Source organism: Phyllostomus discolor, chromosome 3 (assembly GCF_004126475.2).
Source record: "Phyllostomus discolor isolate MPI-MPIP mPhyDis1 chromosome 3, mPhyDis1.pri.v3, whole genome shotgun sequence".
NCBI classification, from domain to species: Eukaryota; Metazoa; Chordata; class Mammalia; order Chiroptera; family Phyllostomidae; genus Phyllostomus; species Phyllostomus discolor.
In genome coordinates, this window is record NC_040905.2 from 77,857,638 (window position 1) to 77,878,954 (window position 21,317).

The following is a 21,317-nucleotide window of genomic DNA, read 5'->3' on the forward strand; positions in this document are numbered from 1 at the left end:
TTCAATGATTTTAAAAAAAGAACTAGCATTCATAGTGTGGTGAGGCTCAGAGAGGCAGCCAATGCCGACAAAGACACTGCTGAAAGCTATGTCACCAAATTTGGTGAGTATGTACAGTCTGAGGGTTTTTCCCCTAACAAATGTTTAACTGCAACAAGACTAGTTTGTTCTGGAAGAAAATTCCTAATAGAACCTACATCACTCAAGAGGAGAAGGCATTGCCAGGGCACAGGCCGATGAAGGACAGGCTAACTCTGTTGTTGTGTGGGATTGCTAGTGGGGATTTAAAACTCAAGCCTCTACTAGTGCATCACAGTGAAAACCCATGAGTTTTCAAGAGAGAGAATGTGATAAAAAAGCAAGTGAAATGTGATGTGGAGGACCAATACTAGAGCTTGGGTGACAAGGTAGTTCTTTATAAAATTAAAAAGTTCTTTATAATTTCTAATTACATTATTTCTTGTAGGAAAAATTCATTTGGTGCTCATTGGTTTCAGCACTTGTCATGGATTCTGGAATGAATTAATGATAAGTACTGAGGTATCACTGTATACAATAATAAAAAAATAAAATCCTCAATAGATGGATTCAACAATATAATGAAGAAGAAAGAGGAAAGAATCAGTGAACTTGAAGATAGAACATAAAATTTACCTACTATGATCTACAGACAGTAAATAGACTGAATATAAAAACATGGACAGAGTCTCAAGAACCTATAGGACCATAACAAAATTTCTAATATTTTTAACATGGAGAGGAGAAAGAGGATGAAAACAACAACAAAAAGCATTTGAAGATATAATGGCTGAAAAATTTCTCAAATTTGGCAAGAGACATGAACCTATACATTCAAGAAGCCATATGAATTCCAAATAGGATAAGTCTAAAGAAATTCCCACCAAGATATAATAATCAAACTTCTAACAGTTAAAGACAAGGGAAAATCTTGAAAACAACCAGAGGGAAACAACACCTCACCAATAAGAAAAAAAAACAATTTGACTGATACTAGGTTTTTCTTCAGAAGTTATGGAGGTCAAAACAAAGTGGCTAACATTTTTTCAACATAGGATTCTGTCAGCCCAGAATCCTATATTCAGTAAAAATAATCTTCAGAAATGAAGGGTAAAGCAATATATTCACAGAAAATAGTCACAGAAAAACAGAATTTTTCACCAGTAGAACTTATCCCTAAAAATGGCTATAGGAAGTTCTTGAAACAAACAAACAAAAAAGCAAGAAAGACAATAATAGAAAAAGGAAACTTGGGACACCAGGAAGGAAAGAAGGACAACAGGAAAAATAAAAATATGGGTAAATACAATGGACTCTCCTCTTGAGTTCCTAAATTATGTTTGACCACTGAAGGAAAAACTATAATATTGTCTGATATGGTTTTTATATTTAAAGAGGAAATAATTAAGATAATTATGAATGAATGAGACTTCAGAGACTTAAGTAGCAACAAGATATCTGCAATTAGCTTGAACTAGTAAAATGTTGACACAAATTGACTGTGATAATTTATGCATATATAATGTAATAACTAGAACAACTGTGAAAAAATTAAAAAGATACCCTAAAAAGTGGTAGATAAAATGGAATTTCATGAAATGTTCAAGTAACCTACAGAAAAGCAGGAAAAAGGTAACAAAAAAAGTGAAAAAACACAGGGATAAAATAATATACAAAACCCAAAATGGCTTACTTAAGCCCTAACATATCAATAAATTTTTAAAAATTATTATGGATGGACTGGGTGCATCCCATATTTCCTAGAATTCTGTTTTTGTTGTTGTTGTTGTTGTTATTGCTCTAAACCTTCATGTGTTAAAATGAAGGCTTGCATTCTTAGATACAACCAGAATGGTTAAAGTCACATTTTCCCCTATGGTTTTCTCAACCCATCTGACTCATTATCTGCTTGAAATTGTATGCTCTTTAAAGCCACAAACCTTAGAAACTAGAGAAACAATTAGTTAGGTATGGTTTACAATTACCTAAATCTATGATATAGTATTTAGTACTTCCTCCAAACCAAGGCTTTGTAAATATATCAGAATTAAATTAAGCTTTTTCCCCCTATTGTATACATGTATACATATAAAAACTATATACATGTTTTTATATTATCTTAAAAATTTGTGAACCTGAATATAATCCTGATATGTAGATCATTTGGAGAAGAAATAACTACAGTGTTTAATCATGCTATCACTCATCTTTTGAGTGACCATGTAATCTATTATACTATCTGGAGCACTTTTGAGAATAAAAGAGGGCACTATTATTATATTTCTCCAGTATGTCAGGATTGTCATGGAAAAATTAGGATATAAAGTCACAGATCAGAAATTCAGCTGTAACCCAAGAACTGAATCACAAGGGCATCAGAGCAGCTAAAATGAAGACCCCCAAATAAAGACTCATGAATTCACTCAGATCATGCATTATATTTTTTGAAAGACTCTAATAGTTCTCAGCAGAGTCTATTTACTCTTATTTTGTATGTAGTTACTAAGTAGAAAGGTGGCAAGGGAGATACTACAACTATGAATAGAAGACATAGGATACCCGAAGTATAGCAGTTAAGGAGTGGGGGGTGAACATTACACCCCTCAACAGGCAGGAAATAGCTGTGCCCACAGTCATGTTCATAATGTTGACTCAAAGTCAGTAAGGAAAGTTTGACTTATGTTCAGATTTTATTGTTTAAGGCATCTTTTAAGGCATTAAACAATATAATATTATAATATTCAGAGCAAAGACTGAACTGCATTTCTATCCACAACTTTTCTGAAATTTTGTTTTCCAGTGAATAAATGTTGAGCTATTTGAAACTCATCCAATTAGTAAACATAGTCCCCACTGCGTTTGAACCCCTGATGGGCCTGGCCTAGGACTCAGAGCGACGTGATCATAAGAAGACCCTTGGGAAGGACTACAGGGCTCCTTAAAAAGAACTCACCTAAGGACAAGGATACTTCAAGAGAAGGTATCATTTCTCAGAGCTGATAGGGGGACATTTCTCAGAAACTGTGTTCTTACCCTCTCTGTTCCACTTCCTCCATCCAGGTCCTCCTGTCCTCCTCTCCACTACTGCCCCATCTGCAGATCTGTGAAGAGCCTTAGAGAGTGGAGTACTGACAAACAACCATTAAGTAGTATCTTGAAAGCACTGTGTGTGAACTACACATGAGACACCCCAGGAATTTGGCAAGGACTAGAAAGTTAACAATTGTGGGTAGAACCCAGAGCCAGTGAAATCATGTGTTACCTTCAGGGTGGCACAGACTGGTGGGGCCTGAGACACATGGATCTCATACTCATTTAGGAATTGGAATAGCTGAGATTTTTACTGTACACCGTTAAATGGATCTTCCCCTATGCTACTGTTTTTCATGTAAGCAAAATAAAGATTTTACATATAAAATTCTTTCTGATGATAAAAGAAATATATCTACAACTACCTTCTATAAAGGTAAAATCAGTATTAATTATGAAGAAAAAAGATATAAATATATATTACATATGTATGTGTACACCATACATGTATGTGCATATGTGTGTGCATGTATATGTGCGTGCATATATGTATATGTATGCATGTATATATAATGTACATTCTTTAAGCAATGTGGGAAAATGTAGGATGATAAAAGTAGAGCAAATAACTGAATGAAACAAAAATCATAGAGGTAACTGCCTGAAACACTGGTTACAGTGTTCTATATCTATAACTGAATTTTTTATGCATTCATTTGCATGATTGTATGTACACATTCAGTTTTTTGCACCTCTCTATAAGGGAAGTTATTTGGTAAATAATGACTTCGGAAACTGAGACTCTAATAAAATTGTCATAATGTAGATGAATTTTGCTTAAATCACTAACCTGAGAGCTTAGACAAGGTTTCTACACAGCAGTGATCTTTCTTGAATAAATTATTCAAATATATCCTTAGGTAAATTAGCTCTCATTCAAATATCAAAAACGAGGGTATGGTGTATGTGTGTCTGTATTTATGAACACACACTGGTTCTGGGATTAATTTTAGATATGATAGACTGATTCAGAATGTGACTGATTATTTTAAATAATTAAGAGATAACTTTAAGTTAAATACATTTATCATTAAAAATAGTAATGCATACTGGTGGAATTTGCTGAAAGTCCAAAAATGACACTCTTCTTTGCCTTGAATTTTAAAACAAGATTTAAAAAGACATGCAAGGTGAGATCCAAATATCACCTTTATTACAGACAAAACTAACACTGCAGGAGGAGGCTTGTATCTATGGACAATCAAGCTTGTCCTACTGGAGCCAGAATTAGACAGTCCCTCCCCCACAGCACTGGACAGGGCTGTCCTCTGCGTGGGGAGGAGGCAGGCGTGTGTTCGCTTTTGGGCAGCTCACTCTCAGAAGTGGAGATGAAAAGTCTCTTCTTAGCATGCCCATTTTCTCCTTCTAAACTCATGGTCTTATAAGGGAGTAGAAAAAAGTGTTATCTAATGAAAGCCCTTCACATGGAAGGAAACATCAGGAGTGTTTCTCAAACATAGTTTTCAGTTTTGTGTTCTATTAACTATTAATCCTGGGGTTCAGCCACCCCATTGAGGGAACATATTAGCAGTCCCATGATTCCCCCATGATGAATGCTTCCTAATACCAGTGGCTTCCTCATGAATAGCATCCCGGAGCCCCTGGTGAGCAGTTTTGATTTTGCCTCCAGAAGGCTCATTTACACACCAGAATAATACATTAGGTAAGTTAAAGCCAGGGCCACTTTCTACCCAATCATGAAAGTTGACTATGTATTCTTTTCCCATCACAAATCCTGAGCAGTCTCACCGTCCAACATAGTTTGTTAGAAGTTCAAAATGACAGTAATTACAAAGATTAAGATAGCCCAATAGAAAATGGTCAACATAGAAATATGAATATAAACTCTCTTCCACTAACAGTTCACAAAGAGCAGCTGAAGTCTATAAACCAATCCTGCTTACAAAGTGAATCTAAAGCCATTGTGGCCCAAAGAAATGAAAAGTCCACAATCAATTTCCTTTACCTTTCAGTATTAAAGTACAAAGACATCAATGTTCAAAATTTACCCTTTCCAACTTCTTATCTTGCTCAGTTTTTACATAGGGGTTCTCCATCTTGGGTAAAGTTGTGCTTCTTTCAGCAGCTGTAGATCAGGCTGCCTCATACCATAATTAATGTATTAATGTAGTTCATAAGAATGGTATTACTTAATGCTAACTCTTTCACAAACCACCCTTAAAAATGTCCAGAATTATTTGTAGAGCTTCCAAGATTATTACAGCATTAGCCCCAGAGCTACCAAATTTAGAAAAAGACTCAATTCTCAATCTTTAGGGCAGTTAGCCCAGAACAAAATTATATTCCCAGAATTCAGTACTTAGTCTAAACCAAAAAGAATTAGCAAAGAGCAGTACTGAGACTCAGCAGCATTGCGAAAAGGAGGACACCTCCTTGGTTTGAGTCGTGTCCGTATGCCAGAGTTTATGCCACTTGTCCAGGGGCCATGACCTATCAACTTTGAATCATTTTGGAAATAGCTCTTGGAAAGAGATTATTTTTGGAACTATGAATTTTCTAGATCAGGAGAGAAATCTACCTATATATACTGTCCCCTCTCAGAGTAGGGAATTTAAGATATTGTTGCTTGATGTTATTCCCTGGGTGCTGGGCAGGAGCCACTGGAGTTTGGACCTGAGTGGTCCCACCACCTTGTCCAGCCTGTGGGGCCTCCAACACTCTTGCTTTCCTCTTTGCACCTGGACAGGCCAGCTGGGGACTCCCAGATGTCCTCTGTGTGGCCCAGAGAAACTTTCTGCACTCCTGTAATAACCATGGCACAACGCTGCATTTCTTCCCCACCCCTGGCCCCCAATGTCTGAGTAAATCTTCCCAAGAGCCCTAGAGATAATGATGATGCTTGCATTGAACAAATAAGAGTTCTGAAGTCAAAGATCTTGAGATTAAGAATGGCAGGAAAAGCATCACTTTTTAAAGTAATTCTCCTCGGAGATGGTGGAGTTGGGAAAAGTTCCCTAATGAACACATATGTAACTAATAAGTTTGATAAGTTTGATATTGTATGTATGTCCATACAATAGGTGTGGGATTTTTAAATGAAGATTTGGAGTTAGAGGGACATTTTGTTACCATGCAGATTTGGGACACAGCCAGTCAAGAATTATGTGGAAGCCCAAGGACCCCATTTTACAGTTTCTGACTGTGGCCTGCTCCCTTTTAGTGTCAATGATTCTCAGAGCCTCCAGAGCTTGAGTTAACTGGAAGAAAGAATTTTTATATCATGCAGCTCTAAAGAGCCTGAAAGTTTTCCTTTTGTGATTTGGGGTAACAAGGTCAACATAAGTGATCTGCAAGTGTCTGCAGAAGAACCCCAAGCCTGGTGTAGGAACAATGGCATTACCTTTACTTTGAAACAAGCGCAAAAGATGCCACCAATGTCACAGTGGCCTTTGAAGAAGCAGTTGGAACAGTGCTTGCTACTGAGGATAGGTCAGACCACCTGATGCAGAGAGACACAGTCATCTGCACTGAAAGCCCAAGCCCAGCTCATCCTGCTGTTGATAGTTAAACAGGTTTCCTGAGCCTTTTAATAGGCTCACACACATACAAGGTGGAGATGAGAACTAGCGTTTGCTGCAATGGATCATTTACTCATAGAATTGCACTTAACTGTGCTGCTGCTTCATTAGAGGTTGGAGAAGGGACAAATCCACTCATGGAAGACTATTTACTCACAGTGACACCTTACATTTATAAATTGTACATTGTCTAATGACATTTAATTTAAATATGTAAGTCACAGAGCTAACAAGTGAGATGACCAGGACTTCAATTATAATGAAAAAGCAAAACACTTGAATATTCAAGTAGTTATTTTTCCCCCTGGGAATAGGGAGAACTACTTTTTACATATGTATACTTTTATGTAATTAGTGTTCTATTCCTTATTCAGTAAAAAACCTTCTAAATCAATAATGTTAGTTATTAAAAATTAAAATCTAGCCCTGGCTGGCATAGCTCAGTGGATTGAGTGCGGGCTGGGAACCAAAGTGTCCCAGGTTCTATTCCCAGCCAGGGTACATGCCTGGGTTGCAGGCCATAACCCCCAGCAACCGCACATTGATGTGTGTGTGTGTGTGTGTGTGTGTGTGTGTGTGTCTCTCTCTCCCCCTCCCTCCCCTCCCTAAAAAAATAAATAAATAAAATCTTTAAAAAAAATTAAAATCTAATGCATTTTCAAGACAAACAAACAAACAAACAAAAAAGTTATTGCTGTTTGAATAAAATCTAGAAATTTGACTTGGAGGCATCCTAGTCTTATTTAAGGTGCCTTTCTTTCCCATATTTAAAACCTTCTAAATTTCTATTTCCCCTTTGAATTCCAAATTCCTGGTGTTAAAAAAATATTTTCAAAAGGAGCAACATTATGACTCACATATATATATATAAATAAACATGTATTATAGAGATTTTATTTAATTAATTGATTAAATGGAAGAACCAAATGACTGGTTCAAAGGAGAAGTCAGAGTAGCATGGTTTTTATGGAGTAAGGAATGTTGAAATGAATGTGTAAATAACACAAAACTGGTTTTGCATAGGATAGCGGTGGAAGGGCTGCCCCTCCACAGAAGGAATCATTTCCATGTCTATAAACAAGAACTATTTTGCATTGCTTTCTGTTATTTTTTACTTACACAGTTGTAAAATAGCTCCCATACAATCAGAATCAGGTAACAGTGAAGGGTGTGTGCTGGTCTAGATGTGACACAGCCACATAGTTTTCCGTCAGAGTGCACGTTTTCCCTCACTAGCGCCCCAGTATTGAATTGAATGTGGGCCCCAGTTAGCTCAGAGCATTCACATTATTATGTGAGCAGGCCTCTTCTGTCTCTGCCCATTGTCACGAGTGTATGTCCGTGGTAAAGTCGTTTCCATAAGTCAGCCTCAGGCCCACTCAGATGTCTGACCGGGCCTTAAGAACCAAAAGCGCCGAACCACCTGTGTGACCACCAGTCCTACAGGTGACACTGGCACCAAGAAATAACAGGGAGTCACAATACAGGTGACTGTGCTACTCACCTGGATTTTATTAATGCAGGTTCACTCAGCTTTTATTAATGCAGATTTAATGCAAATCAATACTAAACTAATAATAATACTAATCACTCAAACAATGAGTAGTAACACCACATGAAAGAATTCAGGGATAAGGAACCGGAGTCCCAGAGTCTCAGTCAGCAGGTCCGGAGACAGCACGGTGGGCAAGGGAGCCATCAGCATCTTGCAAGGGAGGATCTGCAGAGCTAGGTGGGCAGTGGAGGCAGATGAAGCCCAGCAGGGCAGAGCCTCCAGTGGCCAATGCCCAGGGAGATCAGCGTGGCATGGAACAGCACTGTGGTCTGTGGAGCTGGGCGATTTCAGCAGTGGTCTGGAGCCTGCCTCAGTCATACCCTTGAGAGTGGTGTTCTCTACCCTTCTAGGCCCCTTGATAAATGCCTTGGTACCCCTGATGGCAAGTAGGGAATTTGCCCAGGAGCCTGTGTGGGGGTGGTCTCACTCTGCAGACATGGCTCTTCTGGTTATGTGTGCAGATGTCTTAGGTGTGTCTCCTTGCCCGATGTGTCTAGCATGACTTATGTAGTTTCCCTCTTGAACCAAAATGTCGTGGCTGACTGGCAGCCATTTGGGTTGATGTGAGGGACTCGAATTTGTTTTACATGCTTATCCTATGTTGACCACACCAATGCCATTTTATTGGTCCTGCTCTCCACACCCACAGAGGCTGTATTTACTACTCTTGCTGCTGGTTCACTAGTCCTAAGAACTCTGCCTTCTAATCTGAGCCACATCAATATCACATGGTAGGGAGTGCTTGTTGACTCTGTGCACAAGTCCTGTAAATCCAAGGTTACATTCTTCACTGTTCACTCTTTTCTCCTTTGTGCAGACCAGCTTGATCCCTACTGAGGTCTGGCACTCATAATTGAAATCCTCTGCAACACACACACACACCCCTCAGCTGTATTGCATTATAAAAGCAGTAAAAGAATGCTGCTTTATTAGTATGTCCAAAAAAAATCTCTTTTCTCAGTGGGAAGGTGGTGGGTAGAGGTGAAAAGGGGTATGATAAATGGTAATGGAAATAATACAATAAAAAATAAACTATTAAAAAATCTCTTTTTTCTAAGACTGGATGACTGCCTCAGCTCCTCCAGCTATTAATCCCTCTGAGGCCCACTGGTTTTGCAAGAACCCTGGAGGCCAGAGCATGCTTGCCTGTATAACCCAAGGACAAGCTGCAGCCTGCACAGAAAAGCCACCACTTGGGAACCGTACCTTTGCTGAAGACAGCAATACCACTGTCTGCTTGCTGACCAGCCTCCCATGGCTGTCTGCTGAGACCAACCTGGGACCCCATACATTTGCTGGGCCCTCCCCCATAAAAGACAGTCACTGGCCTGTGAATAGAGAGCTTCATAAGCAGTAGTAACCAGCAAGCTCGAAATACCCTATAGCCCTAGGGAAAGGGACTTTGGCCTAGACTGCAGCAGGTAAAAGTTCATTGTACAACTAGCTGTTCAGACTGACTGCATCAAACCTCCATGGTCAAAAATCTGAGTGACCTGGCCCCACCTAAAGCCCCGTCTAAGACTGCCATTTTGGTGCCCAAATTACCTCTACTCCTCATCTATTTCTCCAGGTTGGCTGCAAATGCCCCATTGCCCCCCACTCCCCTGCCTCCAGCTCACCTCTTACATACTGCCATAGTCCCAAGAGGACCAGGCAAGGGAGAAGTGAGTCTCTGCAGCCCAGCTCCTGTGATATTCTTCAGCTGGGGAGGCACTCCTCTCAATGGGAGGATAAGAAAGGGGTAGAGAGGCCAGCAGCATTTGGGCTCAATGCTCTCGCTTCACACCCTCCATAGGAAATGTAAGATAGGAAAGAACTGCTATAGGAAATGTAAGATAGGAAAGAACTGCTCTCCCCACACAAAAAGCATTGGCTCAAGGTGCATTTCTGTTTCATGTATTACCAAGATAGAAACAGGGGCTCTCCATTAAGTCATATCTACCATCTAATGTAAGATACATCCCAATTAGAAAGAAGTTCAAACTGAGAAAGAGAGAGAGAGAGAAGTGAGCCTTAGAATTAATAAAGCATAGTAGTAACAGTAATAGCTAAAATTTGGGGATAGTTAGTACATGCCAGGCACTATAATCTCTACTTGAATGGTCTCAGTTAATCCTCACAAGAGCCTCATGAAGGCAGATATTATTAATATTATTCTCCCCATTTTACAGAAGGAAATGGAAGTAGAGTGAGATTAGTACTTATCCAAGGCCATATAGGTATTAAATAGTGGAGCCAGTCAGTCTGAGTCTAAATTCCTACCCTTGCATCATTGTAGCTCATTTGGAAATTACAGAAATATGAAGCAGGAAAAAGTTACTTGTCCTACCACTGAAAGACATCAACATTTTTTAATGAGATTTTTAATGATCAGTATTTTTGCAGCAACAGTTTTTATATGAACCAAACAGAACTATTAATAAGTAGCACCCTGAAATTTCTGTCTGACATTTTAGAAGAGTCCCACAATGAGTCTTTTGATTTACAAAGTTTTTGTTGGGAGTCCTAGCCAATCCTCTCCTTGTTTTGCCCCTTAATGGGTTAAGCCAAGCCTTTGCATGGTTTGGCCCATTTCCATAATGGTCTTAAGGTCACAGTAGTGTGTTTCTCGTGTCAGTGCCAAGTGCTGCTCTTACACCCTGGACACTGTAACATGATTCTGCTGTGTCCTTACAGAAAATGATCCCAGCCCCCAGGAGACACCATAGGGCAAGCAACCAGAAGTTATCACAAAAGCATGACTCAGATTTTTGGGAAGCCAGCAGCCTCAGAGGACAAAGCTCTTCTAAGACCTTGGAGCACTTGCAACACCAGTGACTGGGTGCAGTGGGCAGTGTCTTCAGGTCAGAGAACCGAACCCAGAGGATGTCTGGCACTTGAGAATGTGAGGGCGAGAGCAGCTTAAAACTTGTGAAAAACAAAGTTGAACACCTTGCCTGTGGCTATGACATCGGCCAGCCACACAGGCAGCAAACCCAGACTGGTGGAATGTGGATCGACTGTGTTCTACAGGAACCAGATGAAAACATCACGCTGCCTTTCCCCCTATAAACCCACGGCAGAGGAACAGGGTGGTGCTTCCCAGTGTCAGGGCCTCAAAAGACTCCATAGGCAATGGGGAGCTGTTTTTTAAAGAGATAAAATTGTGGTTGGTGTAGGTTTTCTTGAACTAAGGCAGGGAGTCAGAGGGACTTGCTACATTCTTAGGGGCTTGGAAGTTCTGTGAGAAATTTTAAATGTTGAGTGTCTATTTTTGTTTTTTTTTAAATATTTTTATTTAGTCTTAGAGAGATAGGAAATGAGGGAGAAAGAGAAGAGAAACATCAATGCGTGAGAGAAACATTGATCAGTTACCTCTTGCACACTCCCAGCTGGGAACCGACCCACAACCCAGGTATGTGTCCTGACTGGGAACCGAACTGGTGACCTTTTGGTTTGTGGGACAATGACCAACCCACTGAGCTACACCAGTCAAGGCAAGTTTTCATTTTAAATATTGTAGAAAAGTCATCTTACTTGTTATGAAGAGAGAATTCATTCGCAGTGGTAATTCACACCTGAAAAAACATTTTTTTGGTAAAATGAGACTTTTGTTTCTTTTTTTTAAACAAACATTTACATAGAGCTTTTTTATGAAGATTTATTTATTTATTTTTAGAGAGGGGAGGGAGGGAGAAAGAGAGAGAGTGAGAGAGAAACATAAATGTGGGTGTCTCCCTGGGGGTCATGGTCTGCAACCCAGGCATGTACCCTGACTGGGAATCGAACCTGCAACACTTTGGTTCGCAGCCCGCACTCACTCCACTGAGCTACGCCAGCCAGGGCTTGACTTTTATTTCTTAAAGTAGTGTTTCTCCCACTGAAGTAATGAACATATTCTTGAAACTTTATGAGAATATTTTTCTCTTGAAAAGGCTAATATTGCCCTCAAATTTGAGAAGCATTGGTCTGGTACATTAAAAAGAAGTAAAGCTGTAACACCTACCTTGGCATCAGAGGGCCCCTAGACTCATTGGCGTGATCACTTTGTAAGTTATATCAATGTTTTGTCATGATATGGCACATCTGAAACTAATGTACATCAACTGTAATTGAAAAAACTACAACACCTGACTATAATTTAGGTTTAGTCCCTCCTTACCTCAGTTTCTCTGCTGTATGACTTCTCCCCACCCATTCCCTTAAATGAGATGTCCCATCAGGTGGAATGAATGCGCTGTAGCTCTCTCCAGTGGAAGGATACAGACTTAATGGAGGGCATTAAATGTTGTAGGTAAGCCCTGGCTGGCGTAGCTCAGTGGATTGAGCGCGGGCTGGGAACCAAAGTGTCCCAGGTTCGATTCCCAGCCAGGGTACATTCTTGGGTTGCAGGCCATAACCCCCAGCAACCGTACATTGATGTTTCTCTCTCTCTATCTCCCTCCCTTCCCTCTCTAAAAAATAAATAAATAAAATATTAAAAAAAAATGTTGTAGGTATAAATATAGCTCTTGAGTGCAAAGCATACACAACTAGGAAAAAAAGTCGCTGTTACCCAGAAGCCTTGTGGGGGCAAGGGTGAGGCAATGGAACACGTGTTCAGAACCTTCTGGTCCCTTCCTTAAGCTCCTCCAGAGGGATAGAGCATCCTGGTCATGATCCGCATGGGAGGTCTTCAGAAGGGGCAGCAGTGGGGCTTCTAGTTTGGCCAGATGAGCAAAGTAAATCTCCATGGAGAGGACTATTGCAAGGCATGGGTGCAAATGCATGTAAAAGCATCCAGCACCGTGCTTGGCACAAAGTGATACTCCATACGTGTTTCTTTATTCTGAATCTTTAATTTCAATAATTTGGCTTGACAGACTATTGTTTTAATGTATATTCTCAATAAGCTTTGGTATTATATGTATGCTTATCTTGGAAATAGACCCAATGAACATATTCACATTTGACAAGCCTGTAGTGGAAAAATGTTGTGGGAAAAACTCAGTTCTTTTTGCTGATGCACTAAGGAATTACGGATCAGCAAGCCTACCAGTGCAAGCAAAGCTTAGCAGTGATAGGTTCTCATGGAAGAGAACAGGCCTAGCCAAGGTCAGGGGAAAAGGCATAAGTAAAGGGCAAACAGTGCAGCAAAAGTATCAGGTCCTTCATCCTGAGGACTTACATGACTGTGGGATGGGGGAGGGACTTATATATTGATTGGTCAGTAAAGGCGGTGCCAGCTTCTCCAGAGGACGTGACTACCCAAATGTGGGCATGTGTGGGAATCTGTTTCCCAAATTCTTATCTTGCTCCACGCAACATTTGGTCATCTTGTTGCAAAACAGATACATGACAGAAAGCAGTTAATTCAAGTTGCAGCAATTGCCCAGTTATTTATGGGCTCTTTCTCTAAGTACTAGGGATCCCCTGGTAAAACAGGTAGTGACCAGAGGCAAGCAATTAACCAAAGTTGCTTTATCTTTGGGCACTGTGGACCCCCACCTTTTCCCCCTTCTATACCTTGTGACGAATACAGTTTCAAAGGCTTTCTTCCCCAGTGAAAAGATACATACAGAACTTCAAGGGCTGCCCTCCTACTGTTTTGTTACAGTGTTTCTTACGATGTTTGGAACACCTGGCAATCTTATCCCACCAGGCTCAGGGCTGCTGGGTTGTTGGGTGAGACATACCTCCCTCCTCTTCCCTGCCTTGGTTAACTGCCTATCCTACCTAACATATCTACCACATTCCAGACACATGTGTTAGGTGATTTTACAGATGCAACCCCAGTCCCTCCAAAATTTTCCAATATCTTAGGTCAAACTGTTCACTGACACCCAAATAAAAAACTATAGTTCCTCCCCATATCATTCTGAAAGTCCCAAACCCAAAGTTTCTGGGAGGAAACTCCCATTCTCTTCATAGTTTTCTGTCCAGTTCTCCTGATGCCACAAGGTGGGTACAGCCTCTTCTCCATCGTTCCCCAAAACACACTCCCCAGGGCTGTTATGCCCTTAAAATGAATTCTGCTGCTTCTCTAGAAAACTGCTCCTGCATTGGGATTCTTAGCCCAAACTCCAAGAGTGTCTTTCCACTCTTCACTCTACCTTTAATTCCTGACCCCAGGGAAATCACCCTGCCTAGCGGTAGAGAAGCCCTCTCGTGCTGGTCTGCTTACTGTTGACTTTGTACCTAGATTCAAAATGCTGGATATACAGATTTATTCTGGTGCCTAGAAATGCCTAAATGAAAGTGAAGGAATATCAGAAATGAGAAAGTTGTTTGACATTTGAGATTTTACAAAGTGTTTCAATTATAAGGCTCTACCTTTGTTATTTCATTTTTGAAAACAAAGTATTTGGGGGTAAGCACTCTATCAATACTAATTTTGGCTGCTGATAGAAGTCACCTGATGGACTTAGTAAAAACAAAGGAGGAAAGTAACATAGATTTAATCATTATTCCTGGGTATGTGACCACACAGTTGTGAATAAACATTATTGTAAACAAGACTTTTAAACATTACTTTTAAAGCAATACAGTAAGTGGTTAGATTTTCGCAATCAAGAAAATATACACCTACAGAAGAAATGAAAAACCACGTCAGCCGGGCCTGCTGGTGTGTGAGTGTGCTGGTGGCTTGCTTCGGGATCACGTTCAGCTGCATGGCATGGAAGTCTGGCCGCAATGGCTTAGACAGAGAAGACTGCATTCCTCTCACACAGCATGAAGTCTGGGTATAAGCAGCCTAAGTTTGGTAAGGCAGTTCAACAATGCTATTAGGAATGCGAGCTTATATTTACTTTTCCTCCTCCATCTTTATTGTGTGGTTTTAGTCCTTCTGATTACAAGACAGCCCACTTCTCAGTTTCTTGTCCACAATCCAGGACAAAGTAAAGAGGTTAGGACCTGGAAAGAAAAGTAAAAAAAAAAAATGCATGCAAGCCAAGTTCCCCTTTTATGAAGAAGTTTTCCTAAAGGCCCCACCCAGCAATTTCCACTTCTGGTACCTCTCATTGGTCAGAATCTGAACTATGTTATGTGGTCTAGCTGCAAAGCAGTCTGAGAAGCTTAGTATTTCTAACTTGGGCACATTGTTCCACCCAAATTAAATTGGAGTTCTAGAGTTAGAGTAAAGAAAATTGGTTTTGAAAGAGCAATGCACAGTCTGCCATAGCATCATACAGAGGCTCAAAGGATGCTTCGTTGTTCGGGAGTTCACAACCAGTCACCCCAAAATGTGCCTCTATGGTACACACGCAGATTGTTTGGGGCTCAATAGAAACTTCTTCCCCTCCCTCGACTACCTGGAAGAACTTGAATTAGAAGCCTTGCCCACTCTTGGCCTTGCACCATCTTAGAGACCTCTACACTATGAGAGCCATGTGGAATGGGAAGCCAATGCTCAGGCTGAAGCGCAAAAGAAGAAAGATGAGGCAGATGTTCAAGTCACCTGCTACCTGGTGCCCCCATGGAAGCCACAGGAGCAGAAATAAGGGAGGCTGGAGGCTGGGGACACTGGTACAAATTGTTGGACTGCATGCCTGCTACCTAGAACTTCTCGATGGATCTAGAACATACATGCCATCTGATTGCTGTGACCACCTTCTGAGAGACCAACCCTCTCTTACAAAAACAGTCCCTTTGGGTCCTTTGCCCTGGACCTGTGCCATTCTGGACTGGTTCTGTTCTCATCTGTGGCTGAGTGCAATGTGTACAATAAATCATTTCTTCTAAGCTGAGGAAAACAAAACAAAACAAACAAACAAAAAAGAAGCCTTGCCCATAAAGATAATCAGAAATAACCTCTTTTGACTGTGGGTAGGGCAGGGCAAATTTCTTTTTACTAAACACCTGCTCTTCACATGATCCTGTAATGATATTTGAAGTCTGAAAGGCATCTCGCCTCATCCCTAGCTCAGGACGTCCATGTTCCCTCTCTGTCTCTGAACCTGTCATGTGTGGGGGTCTCTGACTCTCAGGTTCGTGGAGTTCCCCCCCATACAGATGCATGTATTGAATTTGGTTGTTTCCTCATGCTGATCTGCCGCATATCTATAAGATTATTAGACTGGCTGTAAAAGCCTCAAGGGTGGAATAAAGTGTCTTCCTCCCCAACAACTGCAAGCAGCTTACATAGAAATAAAAATTACGGTGTCAACATACTTGTAGTAAACTTGTATGAGTTTATTTGAGCCAAATGATGGCAATTGCTGGGAAGCAAAATCTCAAAGGATGGAGAAAATGCTCCAGGAAATGGCAGTTTCACCACTTATTCACCAGAGTCAAGGAGAAGACATAGGGGGTTACATGAAATCAATTGGTGATAAATTAAGGAGATGGTAGAAAAAGTGAAGGAATCTCTGAGACTGGATAAAAAGTAAAACAAACAGACACATTTCACTTATATAGGTGGGTATAGGGTAGTTAACAGTTAACAACATTGAACACAGATAACAATAACCATGAGGGGCTCTGTGGTCTTGTGTTCTGCTGCACTTAATTTTCCCTGAGGGGTCTGGAAAAAGGAAATTACCCCAGCATTCCATAGATATGTCATAGAAGCAAAAAGACAATAGACAGGCTCAGCTAAGGTAACGATTGACATTTCTCAAGAAAGATGCTGGCCCAAGACGTAGCCGTCCCCTGTGACTGGCTTTTATTGGGTTGGTCAAAAAGTCCATTTGGTGTTATCCACAAAATAAAAGACACATTTTTCATTTTTACCAATAACTTTATTGATTTGGATATTTTGAGTATGTTGGCTATCTCCTGTGTGGTATAACATTGATTGTTCTCTTTTAATGTCTTCATTTGATCACTATCAACTTCAGCTGGTCTAACAGACTGTGGAGCATTGTCCAGTGAGAAGTCTCCAGCACACAACTTAGCAAACCACGTTTGACATGTTCAAATCAGTCACAGCACCTTCTCTATAAACTACATAAATCTTTTTTTGTATTTCAGTTGCATTTTTACCTTTCTTGAAATAATAAAGCATAACATGCTAAAAATGTTGTGCATTTTCTTCCATCTTTAATATTAAAATGGCTACAGAAATTCATCAATTTTGATTTTTTTAATGCATGCTGACATGACAGCTGTCACAATATAATCTAACAAAACTGTTTCAAATGAAGTTAAAGACAACCAAGCACTACTAGAGTCATCTTACAGGAAAAAAAAAAAACAAACCTTTTGGCCAATCCAAAAGTTAGAAAGTTTTGGTTTCAGATCATCCTATGTGGTGACTTTAGGTCTCTGGGTTTCTAAGGCCACCATGCACGCCTCCCCTGAGCTTGTTGGGTATAGTGTGTGGCCCTCTTTCCTCCACAATGTATTCTGGCAAATAGTACTAGTCATTAAAAGACACTTTTGTAGACCAGTGCATCTCAAACTTTAATGTGCATACCAAACACCTGGGGATCTTGTTAAACTACTCTGCCACTTAATTTGGGAAAGTTCTGTAACCCCAACTGAGCATCAATGTCCTTATCTATAAAACAGGAATTAATAGTCTCTAACTCATGAAGTTATTTGAAGATGAGGTAATATATGTTAAGTGCTATGGGAGAAAAACCGATAAATGGAGTTGGTAATGTCAAGAGAGCAATGCAAAAATGGAGCTCAGAGGCCTCTGGGAAGCCAAGTTAACTCACTCCCCTCCATATGACACTGAACTTTTGAAATGGGCCAAACCAAATGGCCACATCCTGATACAGTTCCTGGAATGGGGTCTGTATCACTGAGGTCTCCATCAAAAAATAAATTTTTATCTAGCAAAGGACATAAGCAATTAATCATGTATTGCATAGTGTAAGTCTGCTCGCAGGCACCAAATACAGCTCTTTCAAAGTAACTTACATGTAATTCCTTTGGAAACACCCCTTTTATGTCTTTGTAAACTTGGTCCCTTTCCCCCTTTGGAATACAGTTGGGTTTCTACCAAAATCTGTGTCTCCAGAATTTGCAGTTCTGAAGACTCCAAGTAAAGCTTTTGTCTGCCTTTCAGTTCTCAATTAAAATTGATACGTGGTGCTTTTCATTTAGTACCACGTATCAAGTTTTTTAGTTTCAAAAACTCAGTATCCGTTAACCATAATCATAATAATACCACCATCAACATTGCTAGACAATGTGATGCTGGAATTTATAATAACACATATAAATTTGGTCTTCCTCCCCCATACACAGCTCCTAAAAACATTGTAATTTTCTAAGTAATAAGAAAAATGGGAGCATCTTTGTTCTTTTGGCCTGGTTCCTGAACTAGTTCCAGAGGTGAAGGGAGTATCTTTTGTTATTCATAAACATCCTTTCAACCACACTTCAGTTTATGTTAACAAGGTGAATTTTGGAAAGCCCCTAATGGGGACTGATTGCCCAGGAAACCAAACTGAAATTAGAGGGTTTGAACTCTCAGGTTCACCCTCCAACCTCCTGGAGGGGACAGGGGCTGGAGGGTGAATCACCAAAGGCCAATGAATTAATTAATCATGCATTTGAAATGAAGCTTCCATAAAAATCCCTATAGCACGGAGCTTGGGGTTCATCGAACTTCTGGGTTGATGAACAGGCAGAGGTGCAGGAAGGACGGTGACTGTGGAGAGGCTGTGGGAAGTCTGTGCCCCTCTCCACACACCTTGCCTTGTGCATCTTTTACGTTTGGCTGTTTCTGAGTTGTACTTTTTCATAATAAATTGCTAATCTAATAAATAAACCATTTTCCTGAGTTCCATGAGTCAGTCTAGGAAATTATTAAAACTGAGGAGGGGGCCATAGGAACCTTCAATTTATAGCCAATTAGTCAGAGGCTCAGGTAACAAACTTGACTTGCAGTTGTTGTATGAGGTGAGGGGGCAGTCCTGTAGGACTGATGATCCCTTTTACCTGTGGTAGGATCTTTTGTTATTCTAGGTAGATAGTGTCAGAACTGAGTTAAATTGTAGGACACCAGCTAGTGTTGGAGAACTGGTGAGTGGGAAAAAAACCCCACACACATTTTGTGACCAGAAGTGAGGTATTGAGAGTATAGTATGTGTGTAGGGATGGAAAATAATAGTTTTCCCCTTTCAATGGCTAAAAACAGTCCCACTGGATATCAGTACAGTTCACAGAGAAGTCCACATTATTTTAGCAGTAAAGTGAAAGGTAGCACTGTGGGGAAAGAAGAAACTTCCCTTTATCTCCTAGGATCTTTCTCCTGGTCTGATAATCTTATAGACAGATTCACAAGAGAAAATAACCAAGTTTAATACATACATGTGTATGGGAGCTCTGCATGCAGGAGGGTCAGAGACCCTGCATGCACAACAGTTCCAGAGGCAGAAAAGGAACATGGTATGTAAGGCATTCTGAGCTAGGGAGGAGGGAAGGTGCCTTGGGAACTTCAAAGTGTGATTACAGTATGATCAGAAGAGCAGATGTTTAGTAAATAGAAGTTTCTCTTGCCCTACAGACACATCGAAGAGGTTATTTCTGATAATCTCCCATTATGAACAATTCCAGTTCTCCCAGGTAGTCAAGGAAGGGGAAGAAGTGTCTTCTGGGCTCAAGGGTAAAGTTGCCCTTAATTCAGAACAATCTGCATACCACAGAAACACATCAGTTCTGACCCCTCACAGCACAAAGTGACTCATTCCTTCATACATTCATAGCATGCTAGAGCTGCCTGTCTCTCACACCCCTCCCCTGCCCTACAGATCACACATTTCAGCTTCTGTATTCAACAGTGTTATCCCACACTTTAAAATCTTTGCACGTGCTCTTCCTTCTGCTTGGAATATTCTTTCTGTCTCTTCAATACTTCACCTAACTTCAACTCTTTCTTCTTTTCTCAATACATTGATTTTTTCCCTATTCATTATCTTTCTCTCTTTTCTTCTTTTTTCTCTTTCTTTCCTCCATATATGTGTTTACCCCCATCCCCATTCTCTTTCATTCATTCAACAAATTCGCGGAAACTGAATGTCAATCATGTGCCAGGGAAAACATTAGCCAACAACACAAAGTCCCTGTCCTCCTGAAACTTACAGTTTAGTGAGGAAGATAGATGTAAGCCCCCCCGCCCACGGCAAAATAAATACCTAAATATGTAATACGTCATGTGATGATAACTTCTATGCAGAAAACTTAGCAGGTAAAGAGGTAAAAAATTGTCATATGGGGAGATATTTTAGTCAGAATAACAAATAATTTAAATATGTTTATCTTCTTCACAGGCTGACAGATATGGCAGATGCCAGACATGAGACCACTTACCTCTGTCTGCATCTTCAGTCCTCACTGCGTCTGATGCCATGGTGATGCTTAATATTTGTCCAATAAAAGAAAGAATGAGTAAATGAATGAGTGAATTAATCTTAGATTCCAATATAAACCCCAGATGAGAAAACTGAGTGAGACCCAGAGAATTCCCATTTGCCCAATATTAAATAGAGAGCAAGAAATCGAAATCTTAGCTCTAAGAACACTTGCTTCAAGGACAATATTGCTTTTACTGTGTCTTATTATGCATGCCTAAAACATCTTTAATAATGTCCCATCTGCTCTTCTTTGAGTGTTGACTAAACTTGGCACTTGAATAAAATTCCGAGAGCTTGTTTTTATAGATTTTTACTTAGTCTTCATGGAAATGATCACTGTTTACCCTTGAATAGAAAAAGGACTTCACCAAGGTTCCAACTGTGTGTTTGTTCACCTGGTCAAACAGTTGGTTGGTCATAAATCACAAGAATTCAGGATGCACAGTGGATCAAGGATGAGGAAAGAGTTTTTGTTGCAATCCTCTAGGATTTTTTATAGAGGAAAAATAAATTTGGGACAACAGTTCTCAAACTTTTTGGCTCAGGACAATTTTACTGCCTTACAAATAATTGAACACCACAGACAGCTTTTGTTTATGTGAATTATATTTATTGATATTAGAAATTAAAACTAAGTAATTTAAAATATATATATATATATATATATTTTAAAGATTTTATTTATTTATTTTTAGAGAGGGAAGGGAGGGAGAAAGAGAGAGAGAGAAACATCAATGTGTGGTTGCTGGGGGTCGTGGCCTGCAACCTAGGCATGTGCCCTGACTGGGAATTGAACCTGCGACACTGTGGTTCACAGCCCATGCTCAATCCACTGAGCTACGCCAG

The 21,317-nt window shown here is 40.1% G+C and overlaps 1 pseudogene; it reads left to right on the forward strand.

Moving 5' to 3' along the window:
• Positions 1-5,935: 5,935 nt before the first annotated feature.
• On the forward strand, positions 5,936-6,630 carry LOC114511828 (annotated as a pseudogene).
• Positions 6,631-21,317: the final 14,687 nt, after the last annotated feature.